The 26198-nt window shown below is 37.4% G+C and overlaps 1 protein-coding gene across 10 annotated transcripts in view; it reads right to left on the reverse strand.

The window, feature by feature from the left end:
* CDH8 (cadherin 8) overlaps positions 1 to 26198 on the reverse strand; it is a 420906-nt gene that overhangs the window by 94494 nt on the left and 300214 nt on the right. The gene's annotated exons all lie outside the window — the stretch shown is intronic.

Below are 26198 nucleotides of genomic sequence, written 5' to 3' on the forward strand. Positions count from 1 at the left end.
TCAAAGGTAATGGAGTACTGCCAAGTGGAAGTTACTTGGGAATTTGCTTCTAACTGGTTTCTATGAGCTGCTGTTTTTACAGGCATCAGCTGAAATAAACAGCCCAGCCATTTCAGACTATCAGAGAGAAAAAAATGATTTGACAAATTTAGATATACTGGTGGGGCTCAATAAATAATTCTTGAGCCTTCTACAAGGAGAAGGGTGGAAGCTCTGAGCAGTAAATTACAGTCAATGGGGGAATGCAAAATGAGAGAATTTATAATTGAACAGGGGATGAGAGGAGCAGTGGAAGTTTATAAAATAGGAATATGTGAGCTGAATATGATAGAAAATATAGCAACTTAGGAAGTTTGAAATAAAGTTGATGGGAATTTGAGAGTATTTTGGAAAATAATTTCAGCAGTAGGGTTAATTTCTCTAATGACTAAAGATAAGACTTTTTGAGATATATGTTATCTATAAATGATGTGATAAATTTTTTAATCACTAATGATGGTTTACCAATTCACAGACTGTTAGTTAACTTAGGACCAAGTTAGAATGTCATTAACCAGTGGACACTAACAGGTACAAATGCTAGATTTTTCTTTTTACAGTATTATTTTCATGCATTGCTCTTTATCATAGCAACAGTATTTACCGCACTGGTTTAAACATAGCCTTTGACCCCTCAAATACCTATTAAGAAATGTCTGCCCTCTAGCGTTTAGAGAGGGAGTGACTGAACACAAGAATTTTATTACATTTTTATTATAGAATTTTGAAAATACAAGCAAACCAGAGTCATCCTATTTTTCACCCCATGAATCTTAAGCATACCTACAAAATAGTTTAGAATTAAATTGGAGCATCATCAAATGTACACTATAATATCTAATTAACACAGCTTATAAGTCACACATAGCTTTTCTGTTAGGAGAGTAGGAATTACCTTTAGAGAGGGGAGAAAGTGCTTTCTCTCACAGAAAAAGCTGTGGATTTAGACATGTTTGAAAATGGCTTGATCACCCCAGAGAAAATGACTCTTAGATGGTGACTCTGGTTCAAGTCCTCATTGACCCCTGTCTGTTTTCCCTGACTGCTAAAAAGCATGCTATCTCGCCACATCATTTTCAAATGCTTTCTAAATGCAGACAGAATGTATAGATCTCTTATTTATTACATTCATCCTAAGTGAAACCGAAAATAATGGAGTCCTGTATAACCATTTGGCATTCCTTCCACTTCACATGTTTCCCACATATCTGCGAAGAACTCTCAATATCTTGTTTTCAGATCACAAAAGTTGAGATCTTGAAAACTAACATGGGAAATTTACGGTTATAAAAATGCTGATCCTTCAGTGAGATCTTATTTTATGAATCTCTTAGATACTTCAGATTTCTTAAGTGTAAAACTTAAGTTTCTTAAGTGTAAAATCACATTCTAAATAAAGTACAATGAATTGCAATCTATAAATAAATAATATTAACAAGCATAGAACTATTGTATTTTCCACATTTAATACATGGTCTATATTGTTACCTACTTTTAAATATTTAATTTTACCATTAAATTTGTTTTCCTGGGGCTGGCAATATGGCGTAACGGGTTAAGCCTCTGCCTGTAATGCCAGCATCCCGTTTGGATGCTGGTTCGAGTTCCGGCTGCTCCACTTCCCATCCAGCTCTCTGCTATTGCACCTGTGAAGGCAGAAGAGGATGGTCCAAGTCCTTGGGCCCCTGCACCCTCGTGGGAGGCTTCTGGCTCCTTGCTTCAGCCTGGCCCAGCCCTTGCCATTGCAACCATTTGGGAAGTGAATCAGAAAATGGAAAATCTTTCTCTCTCTTTCTGTAACTCTGTCTTTTAAATAAATAAAATAAATCTTAAAAACAAAATTTGGGCCGGCGCCATGGCTTACTTGGCTAATCCTCCGCCTGCGGCGCCGGCACCCCGGGTTCTAGTCCAGTAGGGGCGCCGGATTCTGTCCTGGTTGCTCCTCTTCCAGTCCAGCTCTCTGCTGTGGCCCGGGAAGGCAGTGGAGGATGGCCCAATCTCAGAATATCCTAGACTGGTACCAGCTCTCTGATATGGGCTGCTGACATTGCAGGTGATGGTTTAACCTGCTGCACCACAATGCCAGCCACCTAAAGATCAATTTAAGGAGAACTAACATTGTCGGTATTTTAATCTTCCCAATCACAAACTTGGTCTAACTCCTTATTTATTTCGACCTTCTTAGTATATCTCACAATTTTTTTTTAGTTTTCTTTTTTCAATATTTTTATTAACAATCGTTATGGGCTATGTTGTAACTTGTTTACTTGAAAAACAAAATGATGGAGAGAGATAGAGCCAGAGAGAGAGAGAGAGAGAGAGAGAGAAATCTCCCATTCTATCCACTAGTTCACTCCCTAACTGCCTGCTACAGCCATGGCTGAGCCATGCTGAAGCCAGGAGCCAGGAACTCCATCCAGCTTTCTTACATGGGTAGCAGGAACTCAAGTATCTGAGTGATTATCTACTGCTTCCCAGGAAACAAGATTAGAACTGAAGTAGCCAGTATTCAAACCAGCAATCACAATTTTTCTCAGATCTATCATTTACTATCTATCTATTTATCTGTCCATCTATCCATCTATCCATCATCTACCTATTTATTTATTTGAAAGGCTGAGTGACACAGAGAGAGAGTCAAAGAGAAAAAGAGATACTCCATCTTACTCTTTAAACGGCTTCAAAAGCCTGAGCTGGACTAAGGTGAAGCCAGGAGCCAGGAATGCCATCTGTCCATCTCATGTGAGTGGCAGGACTCAAGCCCTTTGCCCTCACCTGTTGTTTCCCAGTGCAGTAGCAGGAATCAGAAATAGAGCAGTGGGAACTTGAACAGACACTTCAACACAGGATGCAAGTGTTCCAGGCTGCTTAACCAGCTGTGCCACAATGATTGCCACCATTTGTGACATGTTAATACATGTGAATAATGTGTACGAATCAAATCAGGGCAATCAATATTTCCTGTTCTATGATATTACTTTATGACTGGCGGCTTACAGCTTTTTTCTTCTATTTGTTCATATAATACATACTAGGTTATTGTGGAAAATATTAGGTTATAATCTACCCACTATGCCTTATAACACTAGGAACTTATTCCTTTGATTTCATTTTGATTTGATACCCATAATCCAAACTCCCTCAATTCCCCATATACCTCCCATTCTGTAGTAATCACTGTTCTGAGTTTAGATTGAGGTGTTTTATGTTTTCTTTTTGTTTTAGCTTCCATATTAGAGGGATAACATGCAATATGTGTCTTTCTGATGTCCTCCTTTCCATCCATCTTGCTGCAAATGACAGTATTTTATTCTTTGTAATGCCTGAATAATATTCCATTTTGTATAAATACCACATTTTCTTTAGCCTTTCATCTGATAATGAATACTATGGTTTATCTCATATCTTGGATATTATGAATAGTGAGTTTTCTGAGTTTCGGACATACTCTGCATATTTATCCTTTGTTGGATAAGTGGCTTGAAGAGCTCCTGCATTAGATTTTGTGACTATGTCATTGAAATATACTTACTATTGTAAAGTAATATCCTTGTTTTATTTTCCTGTGTATTGCTGGAAAGTAATATCTAGTGATTTTTTATAACTAATAATGATGTAAACTTTGTTATTCATAATAATTCAACAGATGTTTTTCTATTTTCTATTTTTTATATACTCGGTCATGTGTGTCTGTAAACAGTGGCAGCCTTATTTCCCTCTCTCCAATATTTATACCTTTATTTCTTCCTATAGCTTATTGTACTGGCTAAAATCTCCAGTGTAATAAAATAATAAAAAAAAAAACAACAGTTAACAACCATATCTCATTTTTAATCTCAAGGAGAAAGATTTCAATATTTTAGCATTAGGTTTGATATTTGTTATGTTTTTGGTAGCTACCTTTTATCAGATTTCTCTTTTCTATTTCTAGTGTACAGAGTCTTTATCATGAACAAGAGGCGAATATGTTTTGTGTTTCTACCGAGATTGATCATATATTATATGAGATGTGTATATGAGATACGAGTGTAAAATAATTTTTATTTTACAATGTGTTACCTAAGAATATGTGTATGGGAAGTATGCCATTCACTCTCCTTTCTTGAAATAGCACTTATCAGGTAGTAGTATTAAGATTACACTGACTGGGGCCAGCACTGTAGTGTAGAAGGTTAAGTCTTCCTCTGAAGCGCCGGCATCCCATATAGGTGCTGGTTCCAGTCCCAGCTGCTCCACTTCTCATCCAGCTCCCTCCTAATGCACTTGGGAAAAAGCAGTAGAAGATGGCCCAAGGACTTGGGCCTCTGAACCCACGTGAGAGACCCAGAAGAAGCGCCTGGATCCTGGCTTCAAATCTGCCAAGCTCCTACAGCTATGGCCATTTGGGGATTGGGAAGTGAATGAGTGGATGGAAGATCTCTCTCTCTCTCTCTGTCTCTCTCTCTCTCTCTCCCCCCCATCTCTCTATGTATCTCTGCCTTTACAATAAATAAATAAATCTAAAAAAAAGCTTACACTGGCTTCATGACATGTAGAATATACTGCTCCTTTAACTTTCTTCTGGTAAAATTTATGTTGCTGTGTTTATTTAAGAATTGGGATTTATGTGTTAAGAATTGTTAATTGTACATTTAATTTATTTAATAGAAAAATTTCTATGCATATTTTAATCTCTTATTCATACCCGTTTTGTAAAGGCTGTGTTTTTAAAGTTATTAGCCTATGTCATAACACATGTTGAATGCTACTGGCATAAATAATGGCAATGACACAATTATTCCTATTATTATTTTTAAATATTTATATATCTAATTGAAAAACAGAGTTAGAGAGAGAAGAGAGAGAGAGATCTTCTATCTACTGGTTTACTCCCCAAATAGCCATAATGTCCAGGACTTAGCCAGGCTGAAGCCAGGAGCTTCATCCAGGTCTCCCGTGTGGTTGGCAGGTGCTCAAACACTTGCACCATCTTTCTGCTGCTTTCCTAGGCCATTAGCAGAGAGCTGGATTGGAAATAGAGTGGCTGAGAAATGAACAGGGGCCCAAATGGGACACTGGCATTGTGGGTGGTGACTATTCTCTACACCACAACCGAAGAACTTACACTGATTCCTCCTTCTCATTTCTGATATTTGTAATGTATTCCTTTTCTATTTTTCTTGAAAGGCATTATCAACTTTATTCATCTTTGTGAATAAATAGCTCTTAGCTTTGTTAAATTTTCTGTTGTACATTTGCTTGCAATTTCATTATTTTCTTTTTTTTTTTCTCTTATCTATGACTTTTAAAATTAATTTTCTGTTCACTCTCAGTCTTTTCAAAGTGAATGTCTAGATAATTGATTTTCAGTGTTTCTCCTTTTTTAATGTAGACATTTAAGGCTAATTTCCTTCTGGGCACTGTGTTAACTGCATCCCACATTTTTTCGTCATGTCATCATTTTGTGGCCATTCTTTTTTAAAGGTGCTAATTTCTTTTGTGATTTTATTCTGTTTTTCATGGGTTATTTCAAAGTGTAGTGCTTAACTGCCCATACTTAAAATGAATTTATTGTTATTTATTTCTTTAAATTGAATTCCACTGTTTTAAGTAGGCATCTTCTGCATGTATCAAGAAGCTTTAAGTTCTAGTTTTTGACTATTTTGAGCAAATGTTTCAAATGTGTTTTAATAAGTGATTTTACTGCAACTTTTTAAAATGACTTCTTAAAAAAAGTTTATTTATTTTCATTGTACTTGAAAGGCAGACAGAGAGATACAGAGATTTCATTTATTGGTTTACTTCTCCAATAACAGCAACAGCTAGGACTGGACAGGTTAAAGTCTGGAGCCCAGAATTCAATCTGGTCTCCCACCTAGCTGGTGGCAGGGATTCAAGAACTTGCACCATCAACTGCAGCCTCACAAGATGCACATTAGCAGGAAACTGGATTTGAAGCTGAGCAGCCATACTTAAACAAGGCACTTTGGCATTGGATGCTAGCTTCCCAAGCATCCACTGAAGCTGCTGTAACAAACGCCCATCATTAGTACAACATTTTACATATCTCAGTTATTTTATACTTGGCAAATTCATTATTAGGGGCCAGTGCTATGGTCTTGTTTGAAAAGTTGAATATCTGGATCATCTACCTCTTTTTCTAATATCTATTTTCTGATTGTTGGTTGTTTGATCCTCTGTCATGTCATGCCAGATTATTTTTGTAGAATTTTGGTGTTAGCTATAAAATATGTACAACATTTGATTTCTTCTCACTGAAATAATACACACATGCATGTGCACAAACACACATACATACAGATGACACTGATGCCATTAAAACTGGAATTCAGAATTTATGGAAAGGTAAATTAATTTCTGCTTTTCCAATACTTTTCTATTTAACTTCTAAAATATTTGTTTGGTATTTCAGCAAATGCTCTCTGATAAGCTTAAAATCTCTTACTCCAGCATGATTCTTTATTGATACATCAAGGGTAAAAAAAAAAATCCACCATAATGCTCAAATCTTTTCTTTTCAATTACCTTTTCACTACTATCTTGACATTTCAATTTCTGGATACATCAATAGCTCTGACTCCAACTTTCATCTGAAGAATCCCATGAGACCATCATAAACTCCAGGTCATTGACTTCTGTTTGGTCTGTATGCCCCAGAAGTCCAATCAGTTAAAGGTCGGAAGGGAGTAACCAGTGCTAAATTTAGGAGTTACTTGAATTTGTTCTCTCTCTCTCTCTCTCTCTCTCTCTCTCTCTTTTTCTCTCTCTCTCTCTGTCTCTGTCTCACATCTTGGCTCAAGTAAGTACTGGTTAACTTCAAATATATTTTTCTACCCTAATTTCATGATTGTTTTCTGCTACAGAATTTGTCTGATATGAAGTCCTATTTAGACATAAGGAAAACACTTAACTTTTAATCTCTACTAGATAGTAGAATATGTTCATTGTTTCCCCAAGAAAATTAAACTGTATCCTGTTGAACAATGGATAAAATTCTACTATACATGGATTCTAATCTACTCTGAGTTGAAGGGGCTCTTTGGTCAATGTCTACAGAATTCCTGGATAGTAATTAAGATTGTGTTATCTTTAGTTAATGCTCTGATTAAAAACCAGGCTGAATTCTTGAGATTATCTTTCCTCACTCTACACTGTAGCCACAGTGAATTCTGTGACAGCGGACCAAGATATATATGCCACATTGAATGAAATAAGCAAATACATAATTCAAGATAAAGGGTTAACAGTGGGTTGAAATGATCACTGTGCAACCCACTACCTCAGTGTCAAATACATGGCATTAAAACAAAGGCTGTTGATTTACTCCCAGATGTTAGTATTAAGATGATTCAATATATATGAATGTAAACATAGATATACACAGTTTCATCTACACAACTCTACTTCCCCCAAATATATTTGTATCCACGTAACCATCTGACCTCTGTGTATCTTCAAAAGAAAATCAGAGGCATAATATTATTTATTCTTTTTTAAGATTTAAAATATATCTTTTGTTTTTTTTTTTAGTTTTGTTTGTTTGTTTGTTTTTATTTTTTGACAGGCAGAGTGGACAGTGAGAGAGAGAGACAGAGAGAAAGGTCTTCCTTTGCTGTTGGTTCACCCTCCAATGGCCGCCGCGGCTGGCGCACTGCAGCCGGCGCACCATGCTGATCCGATGGCAGGAGACAGGTGCTTCTCCTGGTTTCCCATGGGGTGCAGGGCCCAAGGACTTGGGCCATCCTCCACTGCACTCCCTGGCCACAGCAGAGAGCTGGCCTGGAAGAGGGGCAACCGGGACAGAATCCGGCGCCCCGACCGGGACTAGAACCCAGTGTGCCGGCGCCACAAGGCGGAGGATTAGCCTAGTGAGCCGCGGCGCCAGCAAGATTTAAAATATATCTTGAAGTGCTGGCATTGTGGTGCAGTAAGTTAAAGTGTGACATCTAACAATGGCATTCCTTTGTGACACTGGCATCCCATATCAGAGCGTAGATTTCAGTGCTGGCTGCTCCACTTTTTTTTTTTTTTTTTACTGTTTGAATACTAGTTTTACTGTTAATTTGCATAGTACAACAGATTAAGGACAGAGGTCCTACATGGGGAGTAAGTGCACAGTGACTCCCATTGTTGATTTAACAATTGACACTCTTATTTATGACATCAGTAATCACCCGAGGCTCTTGTCATGAGCTGCCAAGGCTATGGAAGTCTCTTGAGTTCACAAACTCCGACCTTATTTAGACAAGGCCATAAACAAAGTGGAAGTTCAGTGGAAGTTCTCTCCTCTCTTCAGAGAAAGGTACCTCTTTCTTTGATGGCCTGTTCTTTCCACTGGGATCTCACTCACAGAGATCTTTCATTTAGGTTTTTTTTTTTTTTTTTTTTTTTTTTTTTTTTTTTGCCACAGTGTCTTGGATTTCCATGCCTGAGAGACTCTCAGGGGCTTTTTAGCTGAATCTGAATGCCTTAAGGGCTGATTCTGAGGCCAGAGTGCTGTTCAGGGAATCTGCCATTCTATGAGTCTTCTGTGTATCCCGCTTGCCATGTTGAATGGTTCTCTCCTTTTTAATTTTATCAGTTATTATTAGCGGATTCAGCACCCTACTAATGTGCCTGGGAAGCTAGGGGAAGATGGTCTAAGAGCCTGGTCCCCTGCCATCTATGTGGGAAAACCAGGATGGAGTTCCTGGCTCCTGGCTTTGGCCTGGCCCAGTCCATGCCATTCGGGGAGTAAACAGCAAATGTAAGCTAGCTCATTCTCTCTCTGTCTCTTTCTTTCTCTCTCTCTCCCCACCTCTCTCTTTTAGTATGTGTGTGAATATGTGTGCATGCATTCATGTGTGTGTGTCCTGTGTGTCTTTCTCTTTCTGCAGTTCTTTCAAATAAATTAATTAATTCATTTTAAAAAAATGTCTTGGACAAGATATGCAAATCTGTAAGTAATAGGAAACATTGTGTTTTGCATTTTTGTTTTTTAAGGCATTTTCAGAGCCAATGCAGAGGGCCTACAAACAATGGCTTTTGGCTACTCATAAGATCTGCAACTCCTTTTTGTTGTTTAGTCACACCTAAAATGTACATAGTAGCTTCAAAAAAGCTCATTTTAAAATCTTTCTATATTTTTAAAAAGTTTATAAAATAATATTGGACACTATAAATTCATCATGCAAATTTCTAACGTATGGCAACAGAGATGCTTACAGAGATATAGAATGTCAAGAACAGTTCAAAATATCAGGAGAAGGTAAGATAATACTTGGAGTCTTCAATATGATTAACAAAAATGTATAAAATACTGGCAAAAAAATAAAAACTTTTAGTAGTTTATATTTCTGGAATTTATGGAAGACAGTAAAATTCCTGTACATTACCAAAAAGTCCAGAAGTCACATGAAAGACATAAATAGTGATCTTTTCTTAACACATGAGGAGTTGGGAAAAGGGAGTTAAAGGAAAAAAATAGGAGAAATGCCTTGCAAGCAAAAATGCTTAAGTTCTATGGCTGCCATCTGCATTTATTTTGCTGTTGCAAATAATCCCATTATTTGTGGTGGGCTCCTTGTTGACATGCCCTGGCATGACTGGGGGCAAGATTTTGAATAATTTACTTTGGTTAAAACAAAAAAATTATTTATTACCTTATATTGGTTCAGTCCTCTTAGAACAATACCCAATTGATGTAAATTTTCTCTAATCAGGTACCGGGACTAATCAGTAAGGAAAGAAGCATTTGGGTTGCCCTCTTTCTCTACACTCCACTAAGTGGTATAGAAATGTTTCTGTTTGAGGCTGAAACTTAATATTTCTTTTGTAATTCTTACTCAGTACAATCAAGCTCTGAATGAAAATTCAAAAACATATATCCTAATCATGTTGTATTAGGATGTCATATCATCAACACTTTAGGAGACTACCCACTATGTATTATATATGGACTCTGAGAATGCCTGGTTCCATTTTCGTAGCACTCTTCTGTAGAAAGTGGAATGATTCTTCTAAAATAAAAATTTAACACACAATAATTGCAACTTTTTAGATTAATAATTCTATTGGTGATTTGATTTATAAGAAATGTCTTCAACAAATTCATGAAAAAAAATCCATTATGAAAACTTATGTGTGAATTTCAAATTTTGTAAGTCAAAATAAAAATTACTTATGAATTTTTCATCCTCCTCATCCTCCTCAAATGCCTTTAAAAGCTAGGGCTGAGGGTAGCTTAGGCTGAAGTCAGGAACCAGGAACTTAAACTAGGTCACAGGGACCCAAATACTTGATCCATCATAAGCACAGTCAGGACTTGAACTCAAATACCCACCCTAAACTTATCTTTTAATTTCGTTTTTCCATGAACTTTGTGAAGTCTTGCCATATATTGATTTAATCATTTTGCTGTCGTAATCTAAAGTAAAAAATAACTCTACTATTATCTGACAGCTGTACAAAAATAATTAACAAATATTTATTGCTTATGATACAGTGTGCCAAAATATGTACATGGCTTTAAAAATTTCAGTGAATTTTTCATCTTTTTGACAATAGCCAATTCAAAGGTGTGAAACGATACCTCACTGTGGTTTTCTAAATTGACATTTCTTTAACAATTAGAGATGTTGAATATTTTTTCATATATCTGTTAGCCATTTATGTGTCTTCTTTCGAAAAGCATCTATTCCAGTCTTTTGCCAATTTTAACAGGATTATTTTTTTCTTTTTATTGAGTAGTTTCATTTCCTTATACATTTTGTATACTAGCCCCTTATCTGATATGATTTGCAAATATTTTCTCCTGATCTGTGGTTGTTTCTTTAATAATTTGTTTGTTTTGCTGTGCAGAAACTTACTTATTTTAGGAATCTTATTTGCCTAATTTTGCTTTCAATGCCTTTACTTTTTCAGATCGTAGCCAAGAATTCTCTGTCCAGATCATAGTCATGGAGCTTTTACCTTATATTTTCTTCTGGTACTTTTAAAGTTTGAGGTCTTATATTTAAGCCTTTAACACCTTTTGAGTTAATTCATGTACAAAGAATGAGATAAGCATCTATTTTCATTCTTATTATGTGACTATCCTGTTTTCCCAACACCATTCAATCTAGAGATTGTCATTGTCTACTCATAGCACGTTTGTTGAAAATCACTTGAACATAGAGGCATGGGTTTATTTTTGTGTTGTCTATTCTGTTCTACTGGTCATTGTGTCTACTTTTAAGCCAATACCATGTTCCTTTGATTACCATATCTTTTTTCTCCCAGAAAACTTTTACTTAAGGTATACAAACAAACTTCATGCAATTCATAAATACAACTTTGGGAACATAGTGATTCCTCCCATCCTACTTGCCCCACCCCTCTTCTTCCTCCCTCTCCTATTTCCATTCTTATTTTTTTACTAAGATCTATTTTCAATTAACTTTATACACATAAGATTAACTCTATACTAAGTAAAGAATTAAAAAAATAGTATGAAAAAAACTGTTCCTCAATAGTCGAGATGAGGACTGTTCAGTCATCACATATCAAAGTGTCAATTTACCTTTGCAATATATTTTGAGATTCAGTTTGTGATACCTCCAGCTTTGCTTTTTCCTTGTTTTGAAAAAGACTGCTTTGTCTATTTGCAGACTTTTGTGGTTGCATATGAATTTTGGGATTTTTTTTTCTACATCTGTGAAGAATGACATTGGAAATTTGATGGAGACTGCATTGAGTTTGTAGATTACTTGGGAATATATGGAAATTTAAACAATATTAACTCTTCTAATCCACAAACTTGGGCTGCCTTTCCATTTATTTATGTTTTCTTCAATTTCCTTCATTAATTTTTATAGTTTTCAGTATACAGATCTTTCTCATCCTTGCTTGAATTTACTCCTAAATGTTTTTCTTTATTTTTGATGTTATTGTAAATGGAATTATTTTCATAGTTTATTTTTCAGACTTCCATTGTTAACGCAGGATACTACATAGAAATGTTTCTAAATAATAGTGAAAAAGAGGCACAGCATAACTGTGAATGTTTTTATCAGCTCTAAGAGTTTTTTGGTGGAGTCTTCAGCATTTTCTATATGTAAGATCATGATAACAAGTGTTGATGAGGATGTGAAGAGAGGCAGCACTGACTATGGGGGGAATGAAAATAAGCACAAACATTTTGGAAAACAGTATGGAGGGTCCTTGAGAATAACCAAAAATAGAATTAATGATATGATCCAACATTCCATGTCCCATCTGGGTACCCATCCAAAAAAACTGAAATCAGGATGCATAAGTGATGTATGCATTCCCATGTTCATTGTAGCATTATGCACGAGACCCAAGACTTGGAAACAACCTAAGTGCCCATCAACAGATGAAAATATTTTTACAGTGTAACACATAGGTAGATATTAGAATACTATTCATCCTTAAATACATTTTAAAAAAGGAAATTCTGTCCTTTGCAACAACCCTGATGAACCTAGAGGATATTATGTTAAGTGAAATGAGCCAGAAACACAGAAATAAGTATCACTTGATATCACTTATGTTAAATCTAAAAATGTTGATCACATAAAAGTGTAGGGTAAAACAGTGGTCACCAGAGATGGGGTAGGGGTGTGGACAAGGAAAAAGGAGATGCTGGTCAAGGAGTTAGAAAGTTGCAATCAGATCAGTGGGGCTCTACTGCACAGCAGGGTGCCTATAGCAATAATAATGTATGTTTCAAAGTGGCTAAAGGATTTTGCACGTTTTCATCCTAAAGAAGTAATACTTGATGTGACATACTTGCTAATTACTTTGTCTTGGCCATTGCACAACATATACTCTTTTGAAACATCACATTTTATTCTGTTAAGTAAAAATAAAAAATAAGAAAAAAATTTAATTGTAATTTTAGAAGTAGATTTCCCAACCCCATTCATTCAACAAATATTGACTTTATAGCTATTGCATCTCAGTTACTCTAATTGGCATTCTAAATACCAAATAGAAAAACAAGCAAACAAATACTCTATTATATTCATACATAAGTAATGGGAACACCCTGAGGTATAAGTGAAACTTATGAAAACTGTTGAAGTAAAAAAGAAATGCTGGAATGGATTAGTCCTTCTAAGTACTCCATTCTCCACGTGACTACCTTTCTCTCATACTTACAAGAAATACATACAGGAATGCAGTATCATGTTATAAATGAGCTGACTTTCTTTTTCTATTTTGTCAATTTTCTCCTTTCCCTACCTGATTCTGACAACGTGACTATGAGCAGTTATGTCCAACATGGAAATAAAACATGACCTACTCCTCTTTCATACTGATTGCTGGGGACCACTAAGCAGTAGTCCTGTTGGCAACCAAGGATGATCACAGCGTAATGGCTTCTTCTAAAGACCAAAGATGCCCTTACGTATTTATACCAACTGATGCTTTGAGAACAGCAGAGGCGACGTAAGAGGAAAACCTCTATTTTCTTTTTAATTCTCTTTTGTGGAGAAAATAAATGTACCTTTGAACCCTGACCATTCTAAACAGAACTTAACAGTATTAAAAGAGTAGTAAATTCACTTCATTTTGAATACAGTATAAGAACATGTAGTTTTTCTTTTTAGTTCTTGGTTTCAGAACATTTAGTAAAATTTGACTCAATAGGTCCAGTTTGGACCCCAGAAAATGTTATAGAAAAAAGAGAATTGACAGACATTGTATAACAGCAGTTTAAGCCACCGTTTGGGACTTGGGATGCCAGCATCCCATATTGGCAGGGTGTCTCGGTTTGACTCCCACCTCTGCTTCCTATTTAGCTTTCTACTAATGTGTATGCTAGGAGGCAACATACAATAACTCAAGTATTTGGGATCCTGCCACACACATGGGAGAACCAGATGGAGTTCCAGTCTTTGGCTTCTGCCTGACCCAGGTCTGGCTGTACAGGCTTTGGGGGAGTAAAACAGCAGATGAAAGATTTATTCATTCTCTCTCTCTCTCCCTCTCTTCCTCTCTCCCTCTCTATCTCTCCCTCTTTCTGTCACTCTACCTTTCAAACAAATAAAGTAAATAAATAATATTTACAAATAAAAGTGAGAGGCAAACCATCCAGCAGGTTAAATATGGAAAGAAACACACAGTAGGAAAATTTCATCTATTAAATAATTTTTCTCTATATCATAAATCTTTTGAGGATTTGAAAGATCACATCAGTGTTTGCTGTACTTGTATACATTATTTTTGAAGCATTGATTCTAAAAATAATCTGTCTTAGTATCCCCTCTGCAGGAGAAATTTCAGCTTTTGTCAAACTAGTAGGCAGGTGTGGTTTGGCAAATCCCAGTTATCATTAATAGAATGCAAATCCATCTGGAGGGGAATTTCAGTCTTTTTTGTTCAGTGTTGTATTCAGCATATAGAACAGTACCTGGCCCATGTACATCTTCAAGTCAATACCTATCTCAGGGGTTGTTGAGATACTTGAACGAAATTATAGATAAAAGTGCTAAGCAAATCGTAGAGTGTTAAAGGAGTTAGATCTTGATTTTTGTCCCCTGTTGTATTTTGTTCCAAACTTTATAAGTTTCCTGTTGACTGACTCAGCTCCTTTAAAATCCCTGAGATCTCAGTGTCTAATTCTACAAGCACAATTTTCTCCTTTGCCATTATTCCAGGAATCTTACAATTTTTAAAGCAGCTTTGTAGTTTCCTGGGTAAAAGGAGAGAAAATAAAACTTGAGGCATGTGTTGGCTTACTGTAAAGAAGTATTTTCTAACACATCTGCTCAAGAGAACAATTCATAAGTCTCCCAAGGCAGTGCTTTCTGCCCACTGCAAGTGAGCAACAACAGGGTATGACTGTGGTTAAGGCAAGGGGAATACAAGGTGGTGGATACAGGCTAACTTTAAACATTTTCTCTAATAATTAGTTTAAAACAAACAGTGTTGTTATTGTGACTCATGTTTTAACTATCAAACATATGTTGGAGAAATTCTACATCCAGAGTTGACTGAGTGAAAGCAGTTCAGAAATTGTTGTAATGATTTTCATCTCATCTAATTCCTAGCTGGAAATTACAGGTCATGCATTCACGGCACGAAGAGTAATGATTTTTCCTGTAATCAGGACGACTCTGGTTTATTATGTGAACCTTCCAGATCCCCACCCCCTAATTAATAATCTTTGACTGGTGGTGATGTTGCCTCCAAAATTCTCTAGCAAAAATATAATCCTCAAATAAAAATGTGACCAATGGGTTCCATCTTATAGCTTCTCATCCCAACATCTACATTTTTTTCCAATTACCTGCCTGAGAGCTACTCAGAATATTATAATTCCAAATATTGCCTGAATAAGGTGATTTTTTATAGCTTTAAGAGAATAAAAATATTCCATGGCTTTTAATTTCTTGCACATAAATGTTCCTTATAATTTCTTCTCAGGAAGTAGTTGGAATTTGTTCAACACTAAAGAATTAATTTCCTAAAGCATTAAATCAATTAAACAAATAATTTAATCATATGAATATCAATGAGTATAGTTTCAGGGTGACATAGAAAGTGATGGCAAAGAAAGGAAAAGAAAAAATGATGGATGTTCAGTTAGTGTTTGCTGTATGTCAGTGTCCAATACACAGATCAAAACAAAGCTGGAGAAAAACTGTTTCACTTCCCTAATTTCAAATCATTAAGAAATACTGATGCTGGGGCCCAGTGCTGTGGCATAGTGTGGGTAAAGCCACCACCTGCAGTGCCAGCATCCCATATGGATTTCGATTTGAGTCCCGGCACTCCACTTCCGATCCAGCTATCTGCTATGGCCTACGAAAGGAATAGAGGATGGCCCAAGTCTTTAGGCCCCTGCACCCACATGGGAGACCCAGAAGAAGCTCCTGGCTCCTGGCTCCGGATCCACGCAACTCCTGCCATTGCAGCCATTATGGGGAGTGACCCAGTGAATGGAAGACCTTTCTGTCTCTGCCTCTTGTAACTCTGCCTTTCAAATAAATAAATAAATCTTTGGGGGGGAAAAAAGTACTGATGCAACAGCCGGTTTGTAGCTCATGGGTGCCTGGTTCCATGGCAGATCAAATTTTCTTGCAATTATATAATATTTGCCTTAAATTTTAGCTTGAAAACAACACCACAATAGTAGTTTTACAAGTCATACACTGGTAGATTTTTCCTCTCAATGTATCTCTGAAGTAAAATAATTTGGCACCAATGTCCTTCCACATTTTCTAATAAGAAAAATATTAAAAGATTAAAACATTTATTGAAAGAAAAGATGATTTTCTTAGAAAGCGTTGGCTTATAGGAAACAAGACACATTGTATGTCTAAGATAAAAGACTGTCCCATCACATTTTTTAGCTATCTTGATACGCTAAAGGGTCAGATGGGCAGAATGCATTATCACACTGAACGAGAAGGATAAAAAGTTGGTTTATAAGGCAGCTGCATAAAAATGCCATAGTGACAAGAACTCTGGACTGTAATGCAGGGTCAGCATAAGATTAATAACCTATTTTTCAACTGTTTTATGTGTAGCCAGAAACATTTCCTCTCTGTGCTTTTCACTCAACTTTTAAAAAGCAGAAGGGTAAGAACATTACACTGAGTTGTGATGAACTTTCTAAATCAAATATTTGAACATGACTATGACAAACAAGTTTGATATTATACTCTCAGCTAATTATTCAATGCAATTAGGTATATCAATTCTGTTTTTATTTATTTTTTAACCAATGTTCTTTAAGGCCAACAATAAATATTAGTAATCAAGTCCTGGCTTATCTGTTCTCCCTTCCTTCACGTATTCAATCGTTTCCTCCTTCAATAAAAATTTATTGAAGGTTTATTGCTACAAGACATTCTTCCAGATGTTCCAGAAGTATCTGTTTATAGCACAACGCATTCTACCCAGGAGAAGACGCTATGAACAGTACACATAATAAGTAAATTATTTGATATTTATAAATGATTAAGTGCTAATAAAAACAAATAAGTTAAAGAGGACCTAGTACTAGTAGAGAATAGGGTAGGTCTACTTGAGAAAATACACAATTATGGACTTAACCTTGACTATAGCAAAGGGATGCATACTGCAGGCAGAGGTGACTGTTTTTGCAAGGATCCTGCAGCTAATGTCTGGGAGTAGTCAATCATATATTTCTGGATGATTAGAAAACAAAATTATTTTTTAGAAGTAGTAATAGACTTGCACATGACACTAACAGACTGCAAAGAGAATTAAACAGTATCTCTTTATTGAATATGAGATTTAGATAATGTAAGACAAAAGAACTCTAGTTTTTATGAAGAATTAGGCTTGGCTTTTAACTCTAAAGGTCACAACCAATTGCTCTGCATAGTATTTCTTTAGGAAACCTCTCTTAATACATCTCCACCTCAGAAAATTTGCAAGCTTTCTATGCCATTCTCTTTTCCCATGTCTTGACAATCTGACATATTTTCTCTTTCAGAATAGTATTCAGCATTTCACAAGTGATTGAAAATCCTGTAATGATATGCAAAAAAGTCATTAAGATTATTTACTCATTCAATTAATATTTGTCAGTTATTCATAATGTGGTGTTGTGCATGCTAGGATCTATAAGAATTACAGACAAATCTCAGGATTTTGCTCTGCCCTTTAGGGTGTTAGTCTGGTGGGGAAACAGAAGGCACACACACAAATAGCTGTAATCATAAATTAAACAATACTGCCTCTTCTGAACTCTCATGTATTTGCAGCAACATAGACAGCTTTCAAGGAGGTGACATTTAATCAAGACCTTGAAGGAAAAGTAGTCATTGGAAATGCAGGGATATGACAAGATATTTAAGGAAACAAACCAACAAAAAATTGCCATGAGCAAAGGTCTAGAAAGGTACGGCACACCATACTGCCTCTGAGACACATGTGATGAGCAATAAGGGTCCTAATAAAATAATGTGGATGTGGTTGTGAAGCAACTTTGTAGTTTCAATCAGAAAAAAAAAAAAAACAGAATGTTTTATTGCAAAACAATTTCCTCAAGTTTAACATCAAAACCAGGGAGTAGACATTCAGTACAGCAGTTAAGATGCATGTGTCCTACTCTGGAGTGCCTGCTTGGGTACTACACTCGGCTTCAGCTCCTGACCCCAGACTTCCTGCTCTGGCAGACCCTGGAAAGCAACTGCGATTGCCAGGTGTAGCTTAATTTGCTTAATATAGAAAACAATAATTCAAAAGCCCAAGTCAAAATAGAGATGGCAAACTCATCAGAAGATAAGTTTTACAATTGGTTAAGTTTTGTGAGTTAAGATATGGGTCCCATATAAATTCAAAGCAAGTAAAGAGGGTAAAATATGTGGTAAATATAGACAGTGAGTGAATATTCATCTTAAGAAACAAAGTTTTCATGAAGAGTCACAATTAGCATGTGTAACAATATCCAGAAAACAACTGATTGAACTCTGATTATTAAGATCTGGGATACAGAAGTGCTGCATACATTTTATGTATTCATACTACATATACATATAATATATTTAATATATTCACACATGTATTTATTATTATGTATTATTAAATATGTACTTATATATAACTGTTTATATTTGTATGTATATATGTATTCCTGAGAGTAACATACTTGTATACTGTTTGGGCCAATTAAGTGTTTTAACACAGGATAGAAAAGGGATAAATGATATAATTTTCAATATTTCATATTAAAAAATTTCCTAAATCGTAAACTGGCCACAAAGCAATGGAATACTGTGGAGTCCATAATATGATGCATCTGAAGAATTTTTTGTTTCATAACAGGGGAACCTGACCATTTAAATTGCATATACAATTAGTTAAATTATAGAAAAATACTGGAAAGAAGTTATTAAATGTTAATAATGGTTGCCCCCTGGGTATGAGTTTATGTACCATTTTGTTCTTTAATTCTTTTCCTTTTTATATTGTTTGTATTATCCATGCATAATATTTTAATCAAGAGAAAAATAACTGAATTGTATTTAATTTTATTAGTAGAAGGTTGTTTTTGACCAAAGGTGTTACTTCCAGTCTTTCAAAACATTGATATTTTCTATATTTTTGTGTCCATAGAATACATAAAACCAGCAAGATTTTCTCATGCATTTTCTGTCAGAGTTGCCTTTTCTCTTATATCCCAATGACCAGCAAGATTTTTTTTATTGCCAAATGTTTTAGATAAATCTGAATTCATTTGCTATTCTCTCCACTTGCAAGTTTACTTTTCAAAACCATTGAACACCCTTTCCATAAATTCTCTAGACAAAATCATTACATAGATAATTACATGAAAATCAAAAATGCCCAACTATTACTAGGAGAGGACAATTTACTTTTCAGACTGTAGAAGGCAACAGTAACCCACACATCCACAACACACACACACACACACACACACACACACATATATATATACATGACTAATTGTACAATGCCAGATTTTTTGTTTATAATTACATAAATCATATCAATATTGAATTCACAATCTAGGGATTGGTACTGTGGCATAGCAGGTAAAGCTGCCTCCTGCAACACCAGCATCCCATAGGGACACTGGTTGGAGTCCTAGCTGCTCCCCTATCAATACAGCTCCCTGCTGCTGTGCCTGGGAAGGCAGCGGAGGATGGCCCCGTCTCTGCCACTAACACCAGAAACGCAGAAAAAGCTCCTGGCTCCTAGCTCCTGGCTTCTGACCGGCCAGCTCTGGCTGTTGTTGCCCTTTGAGGAAAGAACCAGCAGACTGAAGATCTTTCTTTCTCTATTTCTCTCTCTCTCTCTCTCTTTCTCTGTCTCCCCTTCTCTCTCAACTTTACCTTTCAAAATAAATGCATCTTAAAAAAATAAATTCTAAAAATTGTAATCTAAGAATTGCACTTATGCAGCAATATCGTATTTAACGTAATGTGCTATTTTAGTCAATGAAATGAAGACTTAGTCTCTCTGAATCTTTATTTTTCTCTTCATTTTTCTTCTTTCACAATGTTTCTGAAATTATATTCTACAACTCATCCACATTGCAATTATCTGGAGTATTTATCAAGATCATATTTCATTGACTCTAATATAAACCCTAGGGAATAAGAAACTCGGAGCTTTGTAAATGGGAGTCTGAGTTTCCTAGAAGGTTGATGAGCAGAAATCCAGAATATGTCCTGTTGGGACATAATCACCTCACCTTGAATAAACTTTCACCTGACCATGCTTCCAACAAATGGGTATCTGAAGACCACTGCAGTTTAATCCCTTGGGCTATCTTCTTAGAACCCTAGATTTCCAGATTAATATATATTTGCAGTATGAAAATATATACACTGCATTCATGTCCACATTCTAATTTTTCATTTCCAATATACTGTCTCTACCCACCAATGATTCCTTTGAGCTAAGTAGGACAAATATTAACATTCTTGGGCTTACAGAATTTAAAAAAGGGTTAGTGGATATAGGAATTGTTTTGAGGTTACTTAGCTGATTAGACTCCAAAGACAAACCATAAAACAGACTTGTTTTATTCAAAGACAAAGCACAAAGAAATTATCTAAAGGGGTTAATAAAGAAATAGGCAAAGTACACAGATGTTCTCTGCTTTTAGAATGCACTTAGCTTTTAGGATTTATAACTACGAAAATATTCAAGAAGTATTTCATAATAATTGATGCATAGATGTTGATTATTAAAATAAGTATTTAAATATTATGTCATGTTTTTAAGTATTTTGAGCATTAACTATCTTTTGTAGCTTAATGCTTTTGTGTGATGTAAATTAAACTGACAATTTCAAAACATGGCCACGAATGCTTTGACATGCCTCCCATTGGAAGGTGGAATATTCTCTTCCCATGAATGTAGGTTGTGACTGATAAATATGATATGACAAAAGTGACATTGTGCTAATTTCGAGGCTCCCGTCTCAAGAAGCTGGCACTTTCTTCCCTTGATCTCTTGCTCTTGGAACCTGGACATCAGATAATTTTGACTGGTGCTTCTTTCGCTTTTTCAATCCCCAATTCTCCCTTGGAAAGGCAGCATGCTGCCAGTTCCATTTTGCAAATTATGTGAGTGAGCCATCTTGGAACTGGGAAGCCAAGCCTTTTCAAGCTGTCCCAGCTGGTACAGCATCTTTCAGAAACAAATTGACCCTGACAAGCCCTGCCCAAATTTCAGATTTGTGAGCAAAATAAATGGTGGTGCTGTTTTATGCGACTAAGTTCTGGGGTTGTAAGGGATGTAACAGTTAATGACTAAAATAGATTTTAGTGTCTGGAAGTAAAGTGCTGCTGTGATAAAAAACCTGAAACATGGGCCGGCGCCACGGCTCACTAGGCTAATCCTCCGCCTAGCGGCGCCGGCACACCGGGTTCTAGTCCCAGTCCGGGCGCCGGATTCTGTCCCGGTTGCCCCTCTTCCAGGCCAGCTCTCTGCTGTGGCCCGGGAGTGCAGTGGAGGATGGCCCAGGTGCTTGGGCCCTGCACCCCATGGGAGACCAGGAAAAGCACCTGGCTCCTGGCTCCTGCCATCGGATCAGCGCGGTGCGCTAGCCGCAGTGCGCCGGCTGCGGCGGCCATTGGAGGGTGAACCAACGGCAAAGGAAGACCTTTCTCTCTGTCTCTCTCTCTCACTGTCCACTCTGCCTGTCAAAAAAAAAAAAAAAAAAAAAAAAAAAAAAAAACAAACCCTGAAACATGTGCAATGGGTTTGGGGATTAGGTGGCAGACAGGAACAAGATGAATTGAAAAGACTTGCCCAAATTATGAATTTATGAACAAATTAATAGGTTGCTATTTTGTTAAGCTGGTGTGGTTCAGATGTGTTACAAATAAGAGTAACAGATATTTAAAAGAGAATTTTAAGATAATTTCTTCTGAATTTGAAGAACTTAAAAACATTTAAGTAGGCCGGCGCCATGGCTCACTTGGCTAATCCTCCGCCTGCGGCGCCAGCACCCTGGGTTCTAGTCCCAGTTGGGGCACTGGGTGCTAGTCCCGATTGCTCCTGGGTACTAGTCCCTGTTGCTCCTCTTTCAGTCCAGCTCTCTGCTGTGGCCCGGGAGGGCAGAAGAGGATGGCCCAAGTGCTTGGGTCCCTGCACCCACATGGGAGACCAGGAGGAAGCACCTGGCTCCTGGCTTCGGATAGGCGCAGTGCCAGCCGTAGCAGCCATTAGGGGAGTGAATCAACAGAAGGAAGACCTTTCTCTCTGTCTCCCTCTCACTGTCTAACTCTGCCTAGCAAAAAAATTAAAAAAATAAACATTTAAGTAGATTTCCATGTATTTGAGTTTTCATTGATAATATTAATTGTCATATTAATCAAATGTAGTGTAAACATAATCACAAGGGCACAGAAGAAACACCTAGCAAATCACCTGACATATTCATATTAAACAAACAACAATAACTCAGGATGTGAGTTACTAGTAATTATAAATATGACAAAAGATTAGTGACATTTTATTCATCTGGTTTATTTTCAAGAAATGAGAGAAGATATAAAACAAAGTTTTACAAAACTATTTTTGCAGCAGTACTGATACACACAAATGTTTCTTCATTCTTTTGTTTTAATTTTATCTCTTATATATAAGGGAGAACACAGGGTATTCGAATGGTTATAGGAATGTTATACTACTAGGGGCCGGCGCTACGACACAGCGGGTTAACACCCTGGCCTGAAGGGCCAGCATTCCATATGGGCACTGGTTTGAGACCCGGCTGCTCCACTTCCAATCTAGCTCTCTGCTACAGCCTGAGAAAGCAGTAGAAGATGGCCCAAGTCCTTGGACCCCTGCACCCACGTGGGAGACCTGGAAGAAGCTCCTGGCTCCTGGCTTTAGATCGGCACGGCTCCAGCCATGCGGCCATCTGGGGAGTGAACCAGCGGATGGAAGATCTCTCTCTCCCCTCTCTCTCTCTCCCTCACCTCTCTCTGTGTAACTCTGACTTTCAAATAAATAAATAAATAAATCTTTAAAAAAAAAAAGAATGTTCTACTACTACAGTTTGAATGTTCGGTGATTACTTTAAAATTTACTGTATATGAGGGGCTGGTGCTGTGGCACAGTGGGTTAACACCCTGGCCTGAAGCGCTGGCATCCCATATGGGTGCCGGTTTGAGACCCAGCTGCTGCTCTTCCTATTCAGCTCTCTGCTATGGCCTGGGAAAGCAGTGGAAGATGGCCCAAGTCCTTGGGCCTCTGCACCCACATGGGAGACCCGGAGGAGATCCCTGGCTCCTGGCTTCAGATAGGTGCAGCTCCGGCCATTGCGGCCATCTGGGGAGTGAACCAGCAGATGGAAGACCTTTCTCTCTGTCTCTACCTCTCTCTGTAACTCTTTAAAATAAATAAAATAAATCTTTTAAAAATATACTGTATATGACTAAAATCAATTTTCTATTCAATTATTATTTACAGCTGTTGTCTATATTCCCACTAAACTAGGATATTTTTGCTGTTTACTTGTTAAACATCTTATTTGGTGAAGTACTAAGCATTTTAACTGTAATGTAAATTTTTTTTGACAGGCAGAGTTAGTGAGAGAGAGAAAGAGAGAAAGGTCTTCCTTTTTCCGTTGGTTCACCCTCCCAAATGGCTGCCACGGCTGGTGCGCTGCACCAATCAGAAGCTAGGAGCCAGGTGCCTCCTCCTGGTCTCCCATACTGGTGCAGGGCCCAAGGACGTGGGCCATCCTCCACTGCACTCCTGGGCCACAGCAGAGAGCTGGACTGGAAGACGAGCAACTGGGATAGAATCTAGCTCCCCAACCGGGACGCCGGCCAGTGTAATGTAAATTTAAAATATGTTATCTCGGCCGGTGCCACAGCTCACTAGGCTAATCCTCCGCCTTGCGGCGCCGGCACTCCGGGTTCTAGTCCCGGTCGGGGGCCGGATTCTGTCCCGGTTGCCCCTCTTCCAGGCCAGCTCTCTGCTGTGGCCCGGGAGTGCAGTGGAGGATGGCCCAAGTGCTTGGGCCCTGCACCCCATGGGAGACCAGGATAAGTACCTGGCTCCTGCCTTCGGATCAGTGCGGTGCGCCGGCTGCAGCGGCCATTGGAGGGTGAACCAACGGCAAAGGAAGACCTTTCTCTCTGTCTCTCTCTCTCTCACTGTCCACTCTGTCAAAAAAAAAAAAATGTTATCTCAAGAACTAAAAAACAAGAAAGAAAGGCAAAAAGTAGGAGAGAGAGAGAGGGGAAAGAAGGGAATATCATTATGTTCTTAGAATCATATCTAAAAAGCACACCGACTCTGTTAAAAACTAATTAAAATTAAATAAAAAATTTTTAAAAGGAGATGAGAGAAAAAGAGTAAATTCGAGGTTATTGTGTTTTCAAAAAAGTCTCAATTTGCATGTCATAATATATCCACAATTCTTTTCCTCAATGTTCTGTGACACACAAACTCACACGTATCTTATACAACACTGATTGTCCTATAACATTTCATATAACACAGTCAGGGTGCTTTCAGAAGTTTATTGGACAATAAAGTTAAAAGAAGTTGATTCTGGTGCCCCAAAGTTTGAAACACATGCACAGTTTTTTCATAATATGTATTTTCCATGAGCTTATTGAGCACTCCTGATGTGTGTAAATGTATGTGTGTGTATAATTTAAAATTAATTCTGATACTTTTGAAAGGAAGGTTTTATACCTGTCTTTCTGATACGGCTTTGGTGATATTTGATCAGGCAAAGCAAAGCATAGATATCTATAACAGGAATAATTCCCACCCTCAGTGTTCCAACACTAATATAGCATGGGTATTTCAAAGTAACTTTTTTCCAACACATAAATGGAGAGTATTCTTACAGTGTTAATGATCCTACTGTTTCATTCAGGAGCAAGGTGAACATTTAGAGGCATACTCAAAAGGCATTTCCAAGAAGTTCTGATTTTTAAAATCTCTGATGTTAAAGTCTAATTCTGGTACATGTGCCATAGTTTTTGCCTACGGGAAAGGGGAATTCATCTATATGATCCTTTTGGTTCTAAGAAATCCTTACAGCTAATGATCTCTCTTATGGGAGGCAAAGATTATAAAAGTTGGCTGGATATTAGGCTCACTGGGGAAACTTCCAGAATACAGATGCATGGGTCCCACACTATAATAAGTAAGAGTCATGTGGTGAGAACCTAGCTCTAGCAATCTTTAAAAACTCCTTATTGGGCCGGCGCCATGTTTCACTAGGCTAATCCTCCACCTGCCGCAATGGCACCCCGGGGTTCTAGTCCCCGTCGGGGCACCGGATTCTGTTCAGGTTGCTCCTCTTCTAGTCCAGCTCTCTGCTGTGGCCCAGGAGTGCAGTGGAGGATGGCCCAGGGGCTTGGGTCCTGCACCTGCATGGGAGACCAGGAGGAAGCACCTGGCTCCTGGCTTCGGATTGGCGCAGTGTGCCAGCCACAGTGTGCCGTCTGTAGCGGCCACTTGGGGGGTGAACCAACAGAAAAAGGAAGACTTTTCTCTCTCTCTCTCTCACTGTCTAACTCTGCCTGTGAAAAAAAATTAAATTAAAAAAGCTCTTTATTGGTTATACACTGTATGGTACAACATTCTTGAAATGACAAAATTACAGAAATTGAGGATATAGTAGTGTTTGCCAGGGATTAGGAATGGCAGTCTGTCTTTGAGGGAGGTATGGGTAGGAGATTCTTATCATGGTATGACTATTCTATATTTGCCTAACATGATGAATACATAAATTTATACACGTGATGGGATTGCACAGAACTAACACAAACTCGCAATGAGTGCAGGTAAAAGAGGGGATAATGAAGAAGTTGGATAGATTCTATTGATGGGAGTGTCCTGGTTGCAACGCTGAACTGTACTTTTGTAAGACATCAACATTAGAAGAAACTAAATAAAGGGTACACAGGAATTCTGTGTGTTAATGTATAACACTAGAACTTACACAATTATCTAAAAAATTAAATTCTTATTTAAAAAAAAACCATCCTGGTGATTAACATCTTCCTAAATATAAAAAGCCAAATACAGTTCTCAGAAGTATTAATGGGAGTTTCTAGATAGGAGAGGAACTAGATCGCATCAGTGGTTTGCAACTAGTGGTCCACACTGCATTATGAACATCACTTGGAACCTTACTGAAATGCAGATTCTCAGGTTTGAAGAAAGCCAAGTAATCTGCCCAT

This window comes from Oryctolagus cuniculus, chromosome 18, assembly GCF_964237555.1.
Source record: "Oryctolagus cuniculus chromosome 18, mOryCun1.1, whole genome shotgun sequence".
Classification (NCBI taxonomy): domain Eukaryota; kingdom Metazoa; phylum Chordata; class Mammalia; order Lagomorpha; family Leporidae; genus Oryctolagus; species Oryctolagus cuniculus.